Source organism: Salvelinus alpinus, chromosome 19, assembly GCF_045679555.1.
Source record: "Salvelinus alpinus chromosome 19, SLU_Salpinus.1, whole genome shotgun sequence".
Classification (NCBI taxonomy): domain Eukaryota; kingdom Metazoa; phylum Chordata; class Actinopteri; order Salmoniformes; family Salmonidae; genus Salvelinus; species Salvelinus alpinus.
The window spans coordinates 51,715,219-51,733,759 of NC_092104.1; the positions used below are offsets into that span (position 1 = coordinate 51,715,219).

At 41.0% G+C, this 18,541-nt stretch overlaps 1 protein-coding gene across 4 annotated transcripts in view; it reads right to left on the bottom strand.

The window, feature by feature from the left end:
• Nucleotides 1–15,460, bottom strand: part of LOC139545798 (semaphorin-6A-like) — a 93,707-nt gene extending 78,247 nt beyond the window's left edge. For 2 of the 4 annotated variants that reach the window (XM_071353980.1, XM_071353979.1), the window contains exon 1: nt 15,052–15,460. The gene's annotated coding sequence lies outside the window, so the exon portion shown is untranslated. The remainder of the gene's footprint in view (nt 1–15,051) is intronic. The other 2 variants (XM_071353982.1, XM_071353981.1) reach the window with 1 other exon arrangement.
• Nucleotides 15,461–18,541: the final 3,081 nt, after the last annotated feature.

Below are 18,541 nucleotides of genomic sequence, written 5' to 3' on the forward strand. Positions count from 1 at the left end.
TCTGGACATGAGGTCTCCCCACCAGAGCTGGCTTCCCACTGTGGAACTGTCGCTGGTACTAACTCACGCCAATAACATCATCCCAAACTATACCACACTCTAGGCCTGTGTGCACCAATCTGAGGAAAATAAACATCGGCAAAAGTCATGACAAAAACATTCTCCTCTCCCTTTTAAATCTCAGAGAAGCAAAAACACTTGGTGAAAAAGAATTATCTTCACGGTTAGTGACGCACATACGGTTTTGTTATTCATAATCAACCGTGCTCAGGCAGGCTATTTAATGCACCACTGGTCAGTCAGTGAGAATTTTATCCTTCTTTTAGTCAACACGCCAGAGAAATACCGACCTGAATTTTGCAACAATATAAGCCAGAGGAGTTATGCAGATTCAGAGTGCCTAAAATTCAACATGATCTTCTCATGTGGAGGTTAGCGAGTTCTTGAGTGAAAAAGTCACCCCCAAAACATGGCAGCTGACAAGAATCTGCAGTCTGACCACAATCAGAGACTACTATGATGGCACACCAAATGTGTTTTGATGGATCACGGGAAAAGAGCAAGAATAGGCTTCTGTAGGCTCCAGTCCAAGCAAGCTATGTCTTCCGATGGTGCGACTACTGTCGACATCCAAAGATTATGCATCCGATTTGAATAAACGCTTGGAGGTTAAGATGACACCAGTGGTGTGGCCTAATGGCCATACGGATATCACTCATTATTGAAATCTACATTGCCCAATGATGTGAATCACACTACTGCTCTCTCATTTGGCTATTTGTGGTTGTTGTGGATGGCTGTTCACAAATGTATAGGTGTATTTTAACCCAATAATGGTTGAATTGGAGAAGTTGAAGCTGCCTTTCAATCACTGTTTTTGCGACCGGTGGGCAGTAAGCGAAAAATTCGCTCTTGCAACAGTTCCTCCCTTCTAAACTCTGTGGTATTGTGCTCCATACTGTCAAAAACAAGTTTAATTTAAGAAGACCCCGAGTGGGGCTTTTATTGCTCATTCTAATTTGTGCTGATTAATTTTAAAAAGTCCATAGGCCTAATGGACACATGCGCAAACTCACACACTTTTGATAGACTTAAACAGTTGCAAATGATCGAGATTTCAAAGTGTCACCAAATCAGTTTTCACATCTAAATAGCACTTTCCCCATAGTGCTCAAAGTATGCCATTCCATGAGAACAGAATGTATTTTTCAACACGAAGCAATCAGTCCTCCATGAAAACAAAATCATAAACAACAGAGTAGGCTAATACATCCTTAGTTTTTGGGTTATGCTCAGGTAAAACAATTTGGCTAATCTATATTTCCATATGACTGGAAATCTGACAGACTTTGGTTTTTAATGTAAAGATATAGACTAATATTATTCTTTTCTGTATTGAAGTAGAAAGCAATGGGTCAGAAGAATCCTACATAACCCATAAAGTCAAATACAACATCCATTTATGGCCAGCTATGTAAACTCTAACATTGATTTATCCTGCAATATATGTTGTTCAAATGGTAATATACATTTTTGTCTTCTTCGAATGCATCTTAAGGGGAAAGTCATTTCAAAGTAACTGAAAGTAATCAGAGTAATCCAAAAAGATAACTAATAACTGTAACTGATTACATTTAGAAAGTAACCTACCCAACCCTCTGTATATGTGTGTGTGTGTGTGTGTGTGTGTGTGTGTGTGTGTGTGTGTGTGTGTGTGTGTGTGTGTGTGTGTGTGTGTGTGTGTGTGTGTGTGTGTGTGTGTGTGTGTGTGTGTTGTTTTGTTGGTGGTAAAACGGGTGAGGAGGTATATGTTGCCTAAGTTATCATCACAATCACTTGACTTACTTCAATTATATGGTCTCAGACCGTACGGGTGGAACACTAATCATGGCCAAATGGAAAGGGGGTAAATTATAAATGATCCATGACCTACTCATCGCTCACAATTCACTGATTCATAGTCTTTATGCCTTTAAGATAAAGTATCAAGATTAGGTCATCGGCTTCTTCACACAAAAAAAACACTGACTCCTAAATGGGTGAAAAAGCCTAAGAGACAATAAAATCAGCAGTAGAGAAATTAGCCATTTTCTCATTCAGCATTCTTAAAAAGATAGCTGTGGATTGTTTTAAAATCGCATAGCCTACTGTCGGAAGGGCCCGCAATTTGGGCAGCGCGCGCTGCAAATACCAAATAGATGATTGTTGAGTTGCGACTGTCAGTGAAAAGCAGAGAGACCCAGCCAGGCATATCGCAATATTTAAAAATACAATTGGGGAAAAACTGTTTGGTAAGCAAATGGCTATTGCTTTAAAGAGATAACAATGAAAAGACTCCAATCTTAATTGAGCAAACAGTAGCCTATCTTATTGGCACCAGCGGAGAACATTGGCCATATCCCGATGAGTGTGCATATGCAGACATTATTATTGGGTCAGTGCCACTTTTGTTTGTTTTTGGATAATAATTTCCTCCTCCAGACGATAGACGTCGTATTTTATTTGTGTGTCCCCTTTTCGAAGACCAATTATATGGACAACATCGTTTTTATTGATCTGTTTGTCAGTGTCGGCAGAGTAGGCTACCGTGTACGTTTGTAGTATAAAAATAAATGTGTGCGCAAACTTGGGTATCCAGTACCGGTAAGAAATTAAATCTACTTTCACCCCTGGTTAAGTGTGTAATTTAAAAGTTTTTCCCATGATGTACTTTCATATTGACCTGTAATATGAAGGTGAAACCACCACTTTGTCGATCCCCACAGTCAGAGCATGGGAAGTTCAGGGTGCCTTAAAAACGAAGTACGAGATCTTAAGCACAACAAATGTGTAACATACAGTATTGTACGAATTAGATTCATAACATATTAATCAAATTGCCCCAAAAAATTACATTTGCAGGACGTAACATATCATACGAAATGGATGACATAGTTCACAATTGAATGACGTAGTACACAAAAAACGGGGACCAGTTTTGGTTCGTGAGCACCAATTCCAAAACTACTGGTTGAAATTAAACAAAAGTTCCAGAGCATCACTTTAAAATAGCTACAGAGATTGGGTGCCACTAAGCCAAATAAAGGAAAAGCTTTCTATTCAGCAAGGTCTGGGAAGGTCTCGCTGGTCGCCAGCTTTGATTACAGGCCACCTCCAGGTTGAGACAGATGGAAAGAGGACTGCCAGCCTTCCTGTGGCCTTGCACCTCGCCTTTTAACTTGGTCTCTGCAGCCAAGATAGCTTTAATCTGGCATAGACATACAACGGCAATAACCACATCCACTTAGGACTTGGTGTCATAAACAAAACCTACCGGGGTCAATCAGTGTTCTTGGTTCCAGGAAAATATGACTTAATAACAATGATTCGAAAATCTCACATAAACAGTTGATGTCTCACTGGATGAAGCACACAGACAAACATTTGTAACTGGCAACAAAAAAACGAATTCAGATCCCGTCATTGTAATGGCTACTGTATACAGTAAATAGGAAATCAACAGAAATGTCATTATAATGATGATAATTCTTGACAATGTCCTCATTAAAAGAGGGAAGTTCAGTGCATCCGTCTATTGTTCTGTGTTTACCAATAAAACAATGGGTTTTATACGAACTAGAAATGCCAGTGAAGCGTGTTGGCTGTGTTATAAGGAAGGCTCCTCTTCCTTTCACCTTTCTACCCTTCAATCTCTATGGAGGGCCAGTTAAGCCACCTAAACAGTACATTAAGGAGCATACAATGAACGACTACTTTCATTAAAACAACTCCATTTGAAAAGTTCAGAAATTATTACCATATGAAAACTGTGGAATAATTTATAACCTTGACAGATCTCCACTGGGACAAAACTGTCTGTACTCAAGCACTGTTATTTGAAGTGTACAATGAGCGCTTGTGTGCCCTGCTGCTGTATGCACAGGATGCAAGCACCGTTGCTTCACAGGGGGCACACACAGACACACACACACACACACACACACACACACACACACACACACACACACACACACACACACACACACACACACACACACACACACACACACACAATGAACTACCTACCATACTGTGCACTGGGAGGCCAGGCAAAATCACGGAGATCTCTTTACGTAACGATGCCATTCCTTATCCACACTTGAGAATGTAAAGGTGAATGTAATATCACCACCGTGTTCTGATTCTCTATCATATCAGTCCTCCACAATAATCCACCACATCCAAAAGCATCCATATCGTGAACACAGGAAATATCATGTTGTTGACCCTATACACAACATGGGCCTATTTGTCTTATCTATTCATTTGATCTGTTTTGGGGAAGGGGAAGTTTGGTGAATAGGTTATTATGATCAACTTCTAGTTTACATTCTCACCCATGGGGTGGGTGGAAACATAATCTGAAATGGAGAACTTTAATCAGTTGTAGTTCCATTGACAGAATACATGTTCATCATATCACATGTAGGATAGACCATTTCATATACCGCATACATGTGATAGTCAAACATGGCACCGATTGAGGAGTTCTAGCAGACATCTGACCCCAACAATACCAAGGAAACCTAATCAGTCTGTCTTCCACGGGATCAGCCACTCATCTGACCACTAGGATATCTGACCCACAGTACATGTCCAACAGATACTTTATACGCCATGCCCTGCCCATTAGATACCAGAGTGGCTAACATACCCAGACCATGCCATAACCCACCCAAAGGGCACTTAAGCAAAAGAGCAACAACAACTGTTTTATAACTGGGTTTGTCATCTTGATTTTCAACCGTCACAATGCCATAAAAGTCTTATGTTATCATTAGCATTCTCTGGTATCTAGTCAAACGTCAGGGCCCAACTCTAGAGACTGAGGATGGGGTTCTATATCCATGTTATCCAATACGAAGACACACGTTGTCACGATCGTCTTGCTGTGAGAGAGAGGACCAAGGCGCAGCGTGTGCAAAATACATCTTCTTTATTTTAAGAAGAGAGAAAAAACAAACAAGAAACGAACAACTAATCACGAACTAACAAAATAACAAAACTGACGACCGTGAAGCTAATAATACAGATAGTGCTGACACAAACACTACACATAGACAATTACCCACAAAACAGCTAAAGCCCATGGCTGCCTTAAATATGGCTCCCAATCAGAGACAACAATAACCAGCTGTCTCTGATTGAGAACCAATTCAGGCAACCATAGACTTTCCTAGACATCTATACTAAACACTAACCCATCTACTCTACTTAACCCCCTAAACCATACAACACCCTAGACAATACAAAAACACACAAAGACAACCCACCCCAACTCACGCCCTGACCAACTAAATAAATAAAAGAAAAAGGAACAATAGGTCAGGAACGTGACACACGTACAGTATATCTATTCCCCGGGCAGTTTGCGATTGTTTTCAAGAAAAATGTAAGTCCACCTTAATTATTCTATGTTAGGCCCTTTTTTCTCTACTCATGCCTTCTGAATAATAACCTCCTCTTGGGCCGATTTCAATCTTTATTGGCAACTAGGGCAAGGCCGTTCTTATGACCAACCCACATGACGATGACAAAACACATTGGCCCATTTGAACAACACGAGTTCTTTGTCAAAGCTTTTGGCTCTGGGGGAGCGAGGAGGCATTCGTTTGAGAGTACAGGACAAACAGGAGTACTAATGCTCTCATTGATTAGTATCTCTGCGTCCGCGCAATAACCTCCAAGATGTAATACAATGCGTCCAGGTGAATAAATAATCATTACTAATGGCTATAAAAAGCACCCAAGATTCTGCTAACATTCTATTGGCTAAAGTCAATATTCCTCCAACCGCAACCTCTCTTCAATTTCAATATGGTGGCGTGAAGAATTAGGAACTAAAACTGTGTGGGGAATTGTACGGTGAGGAAAGAATAGAGCCACGCTCCATTCATACTTCCATTCAGGAAATATTTTAGAGTGATGCAGCTGTAGTATTTACTCTATCAATTAGTCCAGCATTATAGCCATGGAAATTACCGTGATGCAGTAATAACTGTCGACATTGCCTTAAGGGAAAGCAATGAGCACGTTGGATAGAAAAGTCACGCCTTATTACTACACTCATGGTGGAGCTGAGAACTATGGGGTCCTTGGGTAATTACTCTGTTACTCTGGAACAATCACAGCCATCCCTAAGAGATACTGTAGTTGGCACTACCACGAGTCCTGATTTTCCTGAGGTAGTTCTTGAGGTAGTTGTTAAGCAGATGACTTCTAGAAAAATCTGTTGAAATCAGTAACTCAATTGATCTCCGCTTTCATGAAATGACATGAAGTGACTCTTACACCAATCATTGGCTAATTACTTCTATAGTCATTCTTGCACAAACAATATTTTGAAACTAAAACCTTGATTCAACAACATAACCTTTTCTCCAGCGTCCATTATCTTTGACCATTCATTTGCCAGTGACTCAACCACAGTCAGGAGCAGCCAGCCTGTATAACACAAGGACACATTAAGCCATTCACCTGTTAGTGTGAGAATTGAGTGATTACACAACGGCGCCACCATTTAACAGCAATGACCCATCTTATCTACCGAGGCCACATTACATGGTGTTTGCTTTAGATAGTGTCTACATACACCATCATGCAGGGGAATTTAGTTAGCTGGCTAGCTGGCCCTGGGACATAGGCCCAGTATGGACGCAGGCAGGCAGGCTGCACCTCAATGGGCCTACAGAGGGAAATAAATCCACACAGCATCACCCTGAGAGGAGTGGAGATCAAAGCCAGGTAGAAAGAAATACTGTTCCAGAAACAACAGCACCAGAGGATCCTTCTCTTATGTAGGTCAGATGATGAACAGGAGCTGTGCTGAGCTGCCTGTAGATTGTCTCCTTCCTTCCTCTCTGGTTACCTTGCATTAGCTCACGTGCACTAACCGACTGACAGGGGAGCCAACCGAAACGTAAGAGGGGGTGACTAATGAATTGCTGATGGTAATTTTTCATAATTAACTACCTACTTAAAATGGACAGTCGTTGAGGAACCTGTTTGAACTCATAAAATGGCATGCGGAAGAAAACAAATGGGAGAATACTCTAACAGATTCTCAGACTGTTTGTGAAGCATGAGTCTTGTCCTGGAGGCAGAACTGAGTGATTTATCCTTAGGCCAACTGCAATGTCAAAATTGGCTATATTGTAAAAATTCATGACAATAAAAATGTGCTTTATGGTCTTTATTTAAAGTTAGGGTTAGGCATTAGGGTTAGCAGTGTGGTTACGGTTAGGGTTCAGGTTAGGTTCAAATCAGATTTTATGACTTTGTGGCTGTGCCAGCTAGTGACCATTCTGCAGAGCTGCCTCCAGAACAAGATTCACGAAAGACCTGCATTTGTGAAGTCAAACCATATTCTCAGCGACTGCTACACCTGAGGATAGGGCCATGCATCTTAACACGGTCTCCAAACGCAATGAAATAAGCAAGCGTTCAATGATCTTAGCAGCATAATCAATAAAGAGCCGAGTTGATGGTTGTACACAGGATGTAAACAAGTGACGTTGATCTAAATACTACCATTTAAACACATCAAATGGCTAGTGCATCCAGAGCGTTCACATTCATCCGAAATGCATAGTAAAAGTATGGTAGTCGTCAACAGTGTTGGGAATACTGTTTGTGCATTTCTCAATAAAATTTAGAGCTCAATCACAACAACATGCCTCGTAATAACAGCATATTCCTCCCCCTGCACACACTAACCTTGTGCTGCTTGCCTAATAAGATGAGAATTTAGATAATGAACACATCACTATGCATGGAACAATGCAGCATCCGCTGCCATACATTTAATCAGGGTTGAGTGAAATGTGAGCAAGGGGGACATTGTGTGGCCTCTATGAGAGTGATGATAAGTGTTCCCAGCCCACCGGTCCACCTGAGCTGATGGATAGGCAGGAGTGCTGAAACACTGGGGGCCTTGTGTGCGTCTCCTACCAGCCACACGACCACGCCACATGACTGCAATTTGTTCATTAGGTATGTCATAAATGTACACACAGAGGTATTATTGTTCACTTTCTTGTCCTGATTGGATTCAGAAATGGAAAAAGACTCTCAGGGTTTTTATTTGTAGCCAGCAACTGTGACTGAGCCTTCTTTCTTGTATGTCTGTAGTAACATCCTTTACTTACAGCTAATGAAAAATCTATGTCAATTTGATTTATCTTTAAATAAACTAACATGTAAAAGACATCAATTGATGAGATTGCTTTCATATAGGTAAAATAAGTAATGTGGAAATGCTGTACCTCATAAAGCACTATTGCACATAATCTGTCATAGTCTGAAAGGTTACATGACTTGGGAGGGCATTACAAATGACATTTGCTCTATTAAATAACACTTACTAACCACGGGTGTACTTTGATAAAAGCTTTCGAGATAGACCTTGCCTCAGAGCAGCATCCCTCACATAGCACTTTACACAGTGCATTTCTCCACATAAATAACAGACTGACAATAATCCACAAGCCCTGCCCTCTCGACAGTCACCTGCACCTAAAAAAATTATGTCACTGAGTCTACAATCATATCACTTTAAAGCCATAAAATGTCTGCATGGGTAAATTGAGCAAACAGGCCAATTCTCCATTGTAAACCCATGGTAGGATTCCCTCCAGAAAGGTCACCCAGATGAGAGTATTGCAGTGTCTAAATCACCCAGGCTTGGATTACATCCCAATGGCACTAACAATTACAAGGTTCTTTCTTCTTAATGTGGCCCACATGAAAGGCCAAGAAGAAAGTCCCCATGATTAGAGGGCTCTGCCCACTAAGCTCCCCTGAAAATACCACAGGCAAAGTTGAATATGATACTGCAACAATATGGCGACGTTAAACCATTACAAGAGTAAACAGAGATGACAGACTCATTTGGGAGGTACAACACGGCCAAGAAAGACCATCTTAGAGGAATGAAAAACAAATGCTCAACACACTGCTAGCCTCAACATACTGACATCTTTCTTGGTGGTGAGTGACACCATCTTCTACAAATTCTCTACGGTTTGTCTTCTTAAACCAGACAACAAAAGGAATCTCTCTAAACACATTCTGTGTAATAATGGAGGCCAATTCTATCTCTGAGATCACCCATTGCAAACCCAGGAGGACAATAAGACCCATATTGTCTCCAGTAAACATACAGCCTCTTCAGTGAAAGACACATGATTCCAGGGATGAGGCCTACTGTGAAAGCCTCCTTACATTTTCTTCCTCCTTCTATAGAGGGAGCGCACCGCTGTGAGATGAAAGTGGAAACCATTTTGCCTTTTCAAGCAGACACCCATGGAGAGTGCTGATCCGAGTGCTGCCCTGCAATCTCTCCTGGCCTTCTCTGGGCACCCCAACACCGTATCAGGCCCTGAAACTATGGCAACGGAATAAGAGAGCAGCCTCAATGATTAATAGATGAGAAATACAGTGTCAATCGCGATGGGCCTAGGGAGGGGGATAGATGCACGCTCCTCTCTGTGATACACTGCCACACACCGAGGCACAGAAGGTGGAAGGAGGGCCAGCAAAGCACGCAACAAGCACCCCCTCAACACAGTGTCATGGAACTCTCCCAGGACAAGCTGCTGTAGAGCATCCATGTAGTCCTATGCAAGCATCGATGCATACCTCATGAGCACCCAATGAGCTGAACACAACCGGAAGCCACAGTGGTTCATAATGAGTGTTCACAGCGAGCGCCATTTGTGACTCATGGTCACTCACCTGTATAAGTACAGTACACATTTAACTATTTACAGTTGAAGTCGGAAGTTTACATACACTTAGGTTGGAGTCATTAAAAGTTGTTTTTCCAACCACACCACACATTTCTTGTTAACAATCTATAGTTTTGGCAAGTCAGTTAGGAAATCTACTTTGTGCATGACACAAGTAATTTTTCCAACAATTGTTTACGGACAGATTATTTCACTTATAATTCACTGTATCACAATTCCAGTGGGGCAGAAGTTCACATACACTAAGTTGACTGTGCCTTTAAACAGCTTGTAAAATTCCAGAAAATTATGTCATGGCTTTAGAAGCTTCTGATAGGCTAATTGACATCCTCTGAGTCAATTGGAGGTGTACCTGTGAATGTATTTCAAGGCCTACCTTCAAACTCAGTGCCTCTTTGCTTGACATCATGGGAAAATCAAAAGAAATCAGCCAAGACCTCAGAAAACAAATTGTAGACAGCCACAAGTCTGGTTCATCCTTGGGAGCAATTTCCAAATGTCTGAAGGTACCACGTTATTCTGTACAAACAATAGTACGCAAGTATAAACACCATGGGAACACGCAGCCATCATACCGCTCAGGAAGGAGATGCTTTCTGTCTGCTAGAGATGAACGTACTTTGGTGCAAATCAATCCCAGAACAACAGCAAAGGACGTTATGAAGATGCTGGAGGAAATAGGTACAAACGTATCTATATCCACAGTGAAACGAGTCCTATATCGACATAACCTGAAAGGCTGCTCAAGGAAGAAACCACTGCTCCAAAACCGCCATAAAAAAGCCAGACTACAGTTTGCAACTGCACATGGGGACAAAGATCGTACTTTTTGGAGAAATGTCCTCTGGTCTGATGAAAGAATAGAACTGTTTGGCCATAATGACCATCGTTATGTTTGGAGGAAAAAGGGGGAGGCTTGCAAGCCGAAGAACACCATCCCAACCATGAAGCACAGGGGTGGTAGCATCATGTTGTGGGGGTGCTTTGCTGCAGGAGGGACTGGTGCACTTCACAAAATAGATGTCATCATGAGGAAGGGAAATTATGTGTGGATATATTCAAGCAACATCTCAAGACATCAGTCAGGAAGTTAAAGCTTGGTCACAAATGGGTTTTCCAAATGGACAATGACCCCAAGCATACTTCCAAAGTTGTGGCAAAATGGCTTAAGGACAACAAAGTCAATTGGAGTGGCCATCACAAAGCCCTGACCTCAATCCCATAGAAAATTTGTGGGCAGAACTGAAAAAGCGTGTGTGAGCAAGGAGGCCTACAAACCTGCCTCAGTTACACCAGCTCTGTGAAGGGGAATGGGCCAAAATTCACCTAACTTATTGTGGAAAGATTGTAGAAGGCTACCCGAAACGTTTGACCGAAGTTAAACAATTTAAAGACAATGCTACCAAATACTAATTGAGTGTATGTAAACTTCTGACCCACTGGGACTGTGATGAAAGAAATAAAAGCTGAAATAAATCATTCTCTCTACTATTATTCTGACATTAAGGTGTATGTTAACTTCCGACTTCAACTGTACATACTATAAAACGGTGTTGTCTGGCATCAGATTAGGTGCCTTATCAACACTTGTCTATCTCAGACAGTTTATACTGTGTTTGCGAACACATATCCCAGAGAAGGGGATCATCTCTGATATGAAACATGAAACACAGGCAGGTCGGCTACATCAACTCTCCTCCTAGGATTGCCAATCACAATTTAATTGTGTTCATTTCTATAAACAAAGTATAGCTTAAGAGCAACGGTGAGCACGTCAAAAGACACTCTACCAATTCAGCCATTGGCTTAAGAGGTTCTGTCAAAAATCAGCTCCATACTGTACATCCTTGGCTATTCTGACACTAAAAAGGACCTCCATTATGTTAATTTAACAAGTCTAAGGGAAGGGAATTTTACAAGGCCTATTAATTCAAGAAAAAGAAGCAGTGCATTAAGATTCTAGGGGGGGGGGGGGGGGGGGGGTCGGGGGTTAATGCCAGGTGAGAAACAGACGCTACAGTAGGTTACAATTGAACAAAGTATTACACTTGAAATTAGTTATACAGAACAGGATGAACCATATCCCACAACCAAATACAAACTGTGCTTTGGATTTCACTGAACATATTATTGTCAGAGCAATGGTCAAGTGTTTGATACTATGGGATGGGTTCTGCTATTTCACCTTTGAGTGGAGCTTTCCCACTAAATATGATGCCAATGTCATGTTATTTGCAATATGGGAAATAATGTGTGGAGAAAAAAAAAACTTTCTCTGAATGTCATGCAGCTTCTGAACACCAGCATGCTATTTGTTTCATCTGAGCTTGACACCATTCTATTGTGGGGGTGGATGGAGGATGCAAGGTGTTTAACATTTTATATCAGTAGGAGGCACACAGAGAGCTGCTCATGGAAATAGACACACAAAAAAAATGCATTTTCCATTTGGCAAGAAGGTGAAAGTTGCTACAGTGAAAGACGGTTCATGTCACATTGAAACTTAGCCTATATCCTGCCACTGGGCCCCAGAGTGGCACAGTGATCTAAGGCGATGCATCTCAGTGCAAGAGGTGTCACTACGATCCCTGGTTTGAATCCAGACTGAATCACGTCCGGCTGTCATTGTGCGCTGCCCTATGGCCCAGCGTCTTCCGGGATAGGCCGTCATTGTAAATAAGATTTTGCTATTAACTGACTTGCCTAGTTAAATATGGGCTACAGGAGATATAATTTCCCCAAATGATTATGGTACTAAAATTTATTTTATTTTGCTATCTGTGGACTACTATGGTAGCCCGTCTAAAATGCGATGAAAGCTGAATTTTAAATGATTCAAGTATAAAGAGAACTGCAATAAAAATAATAAATAAATAAAGGGTTAATCATAAATAAATCACATGTTGATGAGTGTGAGGAATTTAATGATGCTCTCATACACTAATTGTTTAAACAACAAAAAATACACTGGATGCACATTAATAAAACATACATTCATAAAAGATGCAGAAATACACAAATCTATTGGACCTACATTATTGTCGCTAAATTAGAACACAATGATTAACAAGGCCTCGCTTTGGGTAATTGAGTTCAATTCATTACACATCGGCATGCCATTGATCAATTATTCAAGACCAAGCAAGTCTATCTATCCTTGACTGACAAATGTAAATACCAACCTACACCCCTGCACAGCGGATCCAAGCACACAAGTGTGACAAATCCACATCAGTCACACACAATGCCAACCTCATTGCTATTGTTGGGAAGCTGCAGATCAAATGTTTCACAGAGCATAGCTCCGAATAGAGGCACCACAATGCATGCTGGTGTTTTGGTTTTCTCCTCTTGTCTGATTGAAGAAAAAAACAATGCTTTCTCCAAAGGTAGTCAGTCACCCAGTGGCGGACACACATGTACACATACATCAATGGCAGGATGATCTGCTTTCAGAGTATGTCTTGTGAACAATGTATCGTGGCAGGTGTTTCAAAATGGCTCCAGGACTATTGCCCATCACTGTAAGAATATTGTAGTGTATATTTCACAGAGATACCTATAGTACATGTCCTCTACAGTATCTCATCTCAACTTTACTGTTACACCATATATCCATGCGGTAGTGCCGAGAATGGGAACGCATCAAATATTTTTTCCAGTGATTTCATGAAATAATGGATCACAGACTATTCTTTTTCCTATCAATGTTTTTACAAGACCATCCCATCTTATAAATAATTCCCCCAAAATATCACATATTACTGTTGCAATAACAGACGACGTGAATAAATATATTTTGCTCACAGGAATTTAGCACTATTCCTAATTTTGTTGTTATAAACCCACAGGAAATGGGAGGTTTCAACATATTGAGAAACATCCCTTATCCTTAACTAGATTCCCATTGTAAATATAACAACCCCAGACATATTCAAACTGGCTGAGAGAGCTGAGGTGTTAGCAGCCCTGCGTGTTGCATGGGGCCTCCCTGCCCACCTAATAAAAAATAAGGGGTAAACTCAGCATCCAGTATATATGGCTGCTCACACCAGCTGTATCTCTTGCTAAAGGAAATACATTACATACATGTAACACATATTTGATGCCCAATGTAGGAATTACAACAGTGACCATCCCTGAAATGGCCCTTAAAGCCTGTAGTCACTAAACACACCCTGTGTGGACAACGCTTCGCTCCTAATCTCTATCTCTGTGTGTGTGGGGGTGTGTGTGAGAGAGAGAGAGAGAGGGAGAGAGAGAGAGAGAGAGAGAGAGAGAGAGAGAGAGAGAGAGAGAGAGAGAGAGAGAGAGAGAGAGAGAGAGACGGAGAAAGGCAGAGAGAGACGGAGAAAGGCAGAGAGAGACGGAGAAAGGCAGAGAGAGACGGAGAGACAAGTGGTGTAACTGAAACCATCTACAGTACATCAGTTGAAGAAATGTCAGTCTGAAATCAGTTGGACCCAATTGTGGTTAAATAAAAGTGAAAATACATTTATGAAATAGCTACTCTATATTTAATTCCACACCAATAAATAATGTATGATGTGTTGAAGAATGATAAAGGCCAATACATTGAAATAACCTGCTGCGATAAAATACCTTGTTTTCCACTGGAAAAGAAACAGGTGATATTCGTTTAGCCAACACTGACAATCCAAATGCCCGTCTGTCTTCTCACACATGACAATTGTATCTCATTGCGCAGCCATGGAGGGCCCAACAACGAAGGAGAGCTCAGATGATTTAAGTAGACTATAATGTTGAGTCCTGCTAGCCTAAGTTCACAGCACAGTAAAAGCAAGGGAGAGTTTGTCTCCATAAATGACAGGCGTTGAAATTATAAACGATTTCACAACCTGGGGAAAATTGTCGGAGAGTTGTCTATAATAATCTATAATTTCTGAAGGTTTACAAGCACGTCGAAATTCTTTAAAATTATATTGAATGGAACCGTGACAGCTTGGATAATAGGCTACGTGTAAATGCTTATTTACGCACAAACATTCTATATTTAAATTGACAAAATACCTATTATCTTTACGAGATAATCCTACACTTTCCCAATGAATGGTTATCGATTAACTGCAACAGACAGATATTTCATAAAGTTACTGAAGTGACGTAGACTACCTTGTTATACGCGCGTTGTGCGCTTGTAATAGCCTACAGTGATTTGGAAAACATTAGGCTATAGTTTATAGGCTCTACGGAAATAGGCTACTATTATGCACATACAAGGTTAAAAATCAAAATACAATACCTTCAGCTCATGAATGGATATGCCTTGGGGTAAATGTGTTGCTCTTCCTTTAATCCATTAAAACGAATGCTCAAAAGGCAGTTCAGACAGTGCTCATTTCGAGAGAGAGAAAAAACTATGCGAACGCTACTTTTCTAAACCTCTTGGTGCTTTTTTGTTACATGCCGCTCTTGTAGGCTACGCACCTCTTCAAATCGGAATATCCATCGGAAATACACTTGAAACCCAGCGGTTTTAAAAACTCATTTGAGAAAACTGAGCAGGACCAACCTGGCGTTCAAGAATTAACAATGGAGCGTTCCGAACCATTCGTGGCAACCGAACTCAGTCCCCCTAACAAAAGCTGCTGGTCATCCTATTTGGAGATGAAGCCTTCTTACTAGTGCACAGCGATCCCAGCTGTCACCCGCTACACACAGGGAGGAGCTATAAAGCCCTAGACCGGAGCGTGCTGGTGGAATAGGATCTTTTGTTTCATGGGTGCCTCTTATGACGACTGTATTTTTAGATGTACACTGGTATTCCATGAAAAGACATTGACATAATGCAAAAATCGAATCATTATAGCCTAAATGACAAAATAGAATAATTATGTACAGACTATTATTCGTTTAAGAGAAATAACAACAAACGATGTATTACATTTATATAGGCAATGGAAACGTGAAGCACAAGCCTATCTGGCTTGCACGGAAACTGTCAGAAACAATATTGTTGTGACAATGATGATGCCCACAGTTACGCATTGTACCCCCATTGCTTTGAGAGTTCCGTGCCGGGCCAATGCGAAACGGAATGCAACCATGTTCAAAGCCTCTCTTGTCTTTATCTAGTCCGGTGGTCCGGTCCTCTCCTGGCACTGCGCAGGGTTTATTATCGCCCTTTAGCTGGTTCCACATAGTAGTTTGTGGGGTCCTTATCACACACACGTGTCTAGTTAAGTAAAGGTTCAATAAAAATACGTAAATACAATTATCAGAATAACAGCAAATCCCTCTGAAGTTGCAGCTACTTTTGTTTTTATGTCTACTACACGAAAAACAAAAACATGTTAATCTCTAGATTGAGGCAAGACGCATTGAAATCAGGCTTACCATCTGTTACAAGGTGCTTACACTCTAGAAGGCCAAGGATTCATAATGGCCCGTGCTCAGATTGGGAGTGTTTGCTTTATGAAATAACAGCCCAATAGGGATGGCTGCATTAGTTATGTCCCTTAAACTATAGCCACTTGGCCAGATGCTTGCTGCAACAAATTGTATTTAGACATGCTGATATAATTTACAATGTACACCTTCCTCATGGTTCCAGTCCAGTAATGTAAACTGATTTATGTCAGCATTTCGCCTTTATCTTCTTGAATTATGGCGAATTCAAGTCTGCAATTTGAGTAACTCACTATTACATAATTACACTGCAGGTGGATCCTTGTGTGTGAGTCAATGGCCAAAAGATTATAAACTATTATCCCAGATAAATGAGTAGGCCTACAGACTGTTGTCTCTTTCAAGTTGTTGTGCCATATGTTCTCGGCCTACATTTATTTGATAGTGTGGACAACATAAAAAATGATTTAACGGTGAAATGGTATAATGCTGCAAAGGTCAAGTGCATTTTACATAAATTAACGAGATTATGAATGATGTCACACCTGTAATTATGTGTGGTAATATTATTTATACCATGGCTGCCACCATTACAGAATCAATGTATACAAACATGACATAACCATACTGATGACATCACTAAATGGAAATAACAGGACAAATAAAACAAAACAAAACATATGCTTATACTAGCTTGAAACCCTTAGATATCCAATAAAATCTAAATCAAATCAAATCAAATGTTATTGGTCACATACACATGGTTAATGTGAGTGTAGTGAAATGCTTGTGCTTCTAGTTCCTACAGTGCAATAAAATCGAACAAGTAATCTAACAATTCCCCAACAACTACCTGTCACGGAACCCCCCGGTACTGATGCTCATTCTGTTCACAAGTTCTGGAGGTCTACGTCACTGGCTTTCTAGGCTTCACTGAACGGGATTCATTATCATCAACCCCGGACTGTCTTGTCTGATTACACACACCTGGTTCCCATTTCCCCTAATTAGTATGTTATATGTGCCCTCTGTTCCCTCTGTCTTTGTCAGTTATTGTTCCCATGTCCGTTGGTTGGTCATGTGAGTACCTATACGTTGGTGCAGCTGTTATAACCTCTTTGGGATCGTTGTTTCGCTAGCATGCCACTACAACAACACCCGGTGAAATTGCAGAGCGCGAAATTCAAAATACAAAAATTGTAATATTAAACATTCATGAAAATACAAGTGTCTTACATCGTTTAAAAACATAACTTCTTGTTAATCCAACCCCGTTGTCAGATTTCAAAAAGGCTTTACGGCGAAAGAATACCATGCAAATATCTGAGGACAGCGCCCCACATCAAAATACTTTTTCAAACCAGCACAGGCATCACAAAATCACAAAATCCCTTTGAAGATCTTCCTCTGTTTGCAATCACAAGGGTCCCAGCTACACAATGAATGGTCATTTTGTTTGATAAAGTCCCTCTTAATATCAAAAAAAGTCAGTTTAGTTGGCGCAATTGATTTCAGTAATCCACTCGTTCAACATGCATACAAATGAATCCAAAAAGTTACCGGTAAAGTTTGTCCAAACAAGTCAAACAATGTTTCAAATTAATCCTCAGGTACTCTAATATCTAAATAAACTATACAATTAAAGACGGAGAATAGTATGTTCAATAGGAAAGATAAATAACGTAGAGCGCACACCTCATTCACACAGGCAACAAGACTCCTTTTCTAATGAGGGACACCTTGGAAAAACAAGCCTGAAACCCTTTCTAGAGACTGGAACTACAATCTGGTTCCTGTCTATTTGTTTTTCCCATAGGTTAGCATTGAAATGGCCTGTGACCTCAAAAACATTTTTCCTCAGGTTTTCGCCTCCCATATCAGTTCTGTTATACTCACAGACATTATTTTATCAGTTTTAGAAACTTCCGAGTGTTTTCTATCCAATGCTACGGGGTGAACAGGCAGTGGTTCGGGTGGTTGTTGTCCTTGATTATATTTTTGGCCTTCCTGTGACATCGGGTGCTGTAGGTGTCCTGGAGAGCGGGTGGTTTGCCCCCGGTGATGCGTTGTGCAGACCGCACCACCCTCTGGAGGGCCTTGCGGTTGATGGCGGTGCAGTTGCCCTACCAGGCGGTGATAACAGCCCGGCAGGATGCTCTCAATTGTGCATCTGTAAAAGTTTGTGAGGGTTTTAGGTGACGAGCCAAATTTCTTCAGCCTCCTGAGTTTGTCCGTGATGTGTACGCCGAGGAACCCAAAACTTTCCACCTTACTCCACTGCTGTCCCATCGATATTGATAGGGGGGTGCACCATCTGCTGTTTCCTGAAGTCCACGATCATCTGATTTGTTTTGTTGACTTTGCGTGAGAGGTCGTTTTCCTGA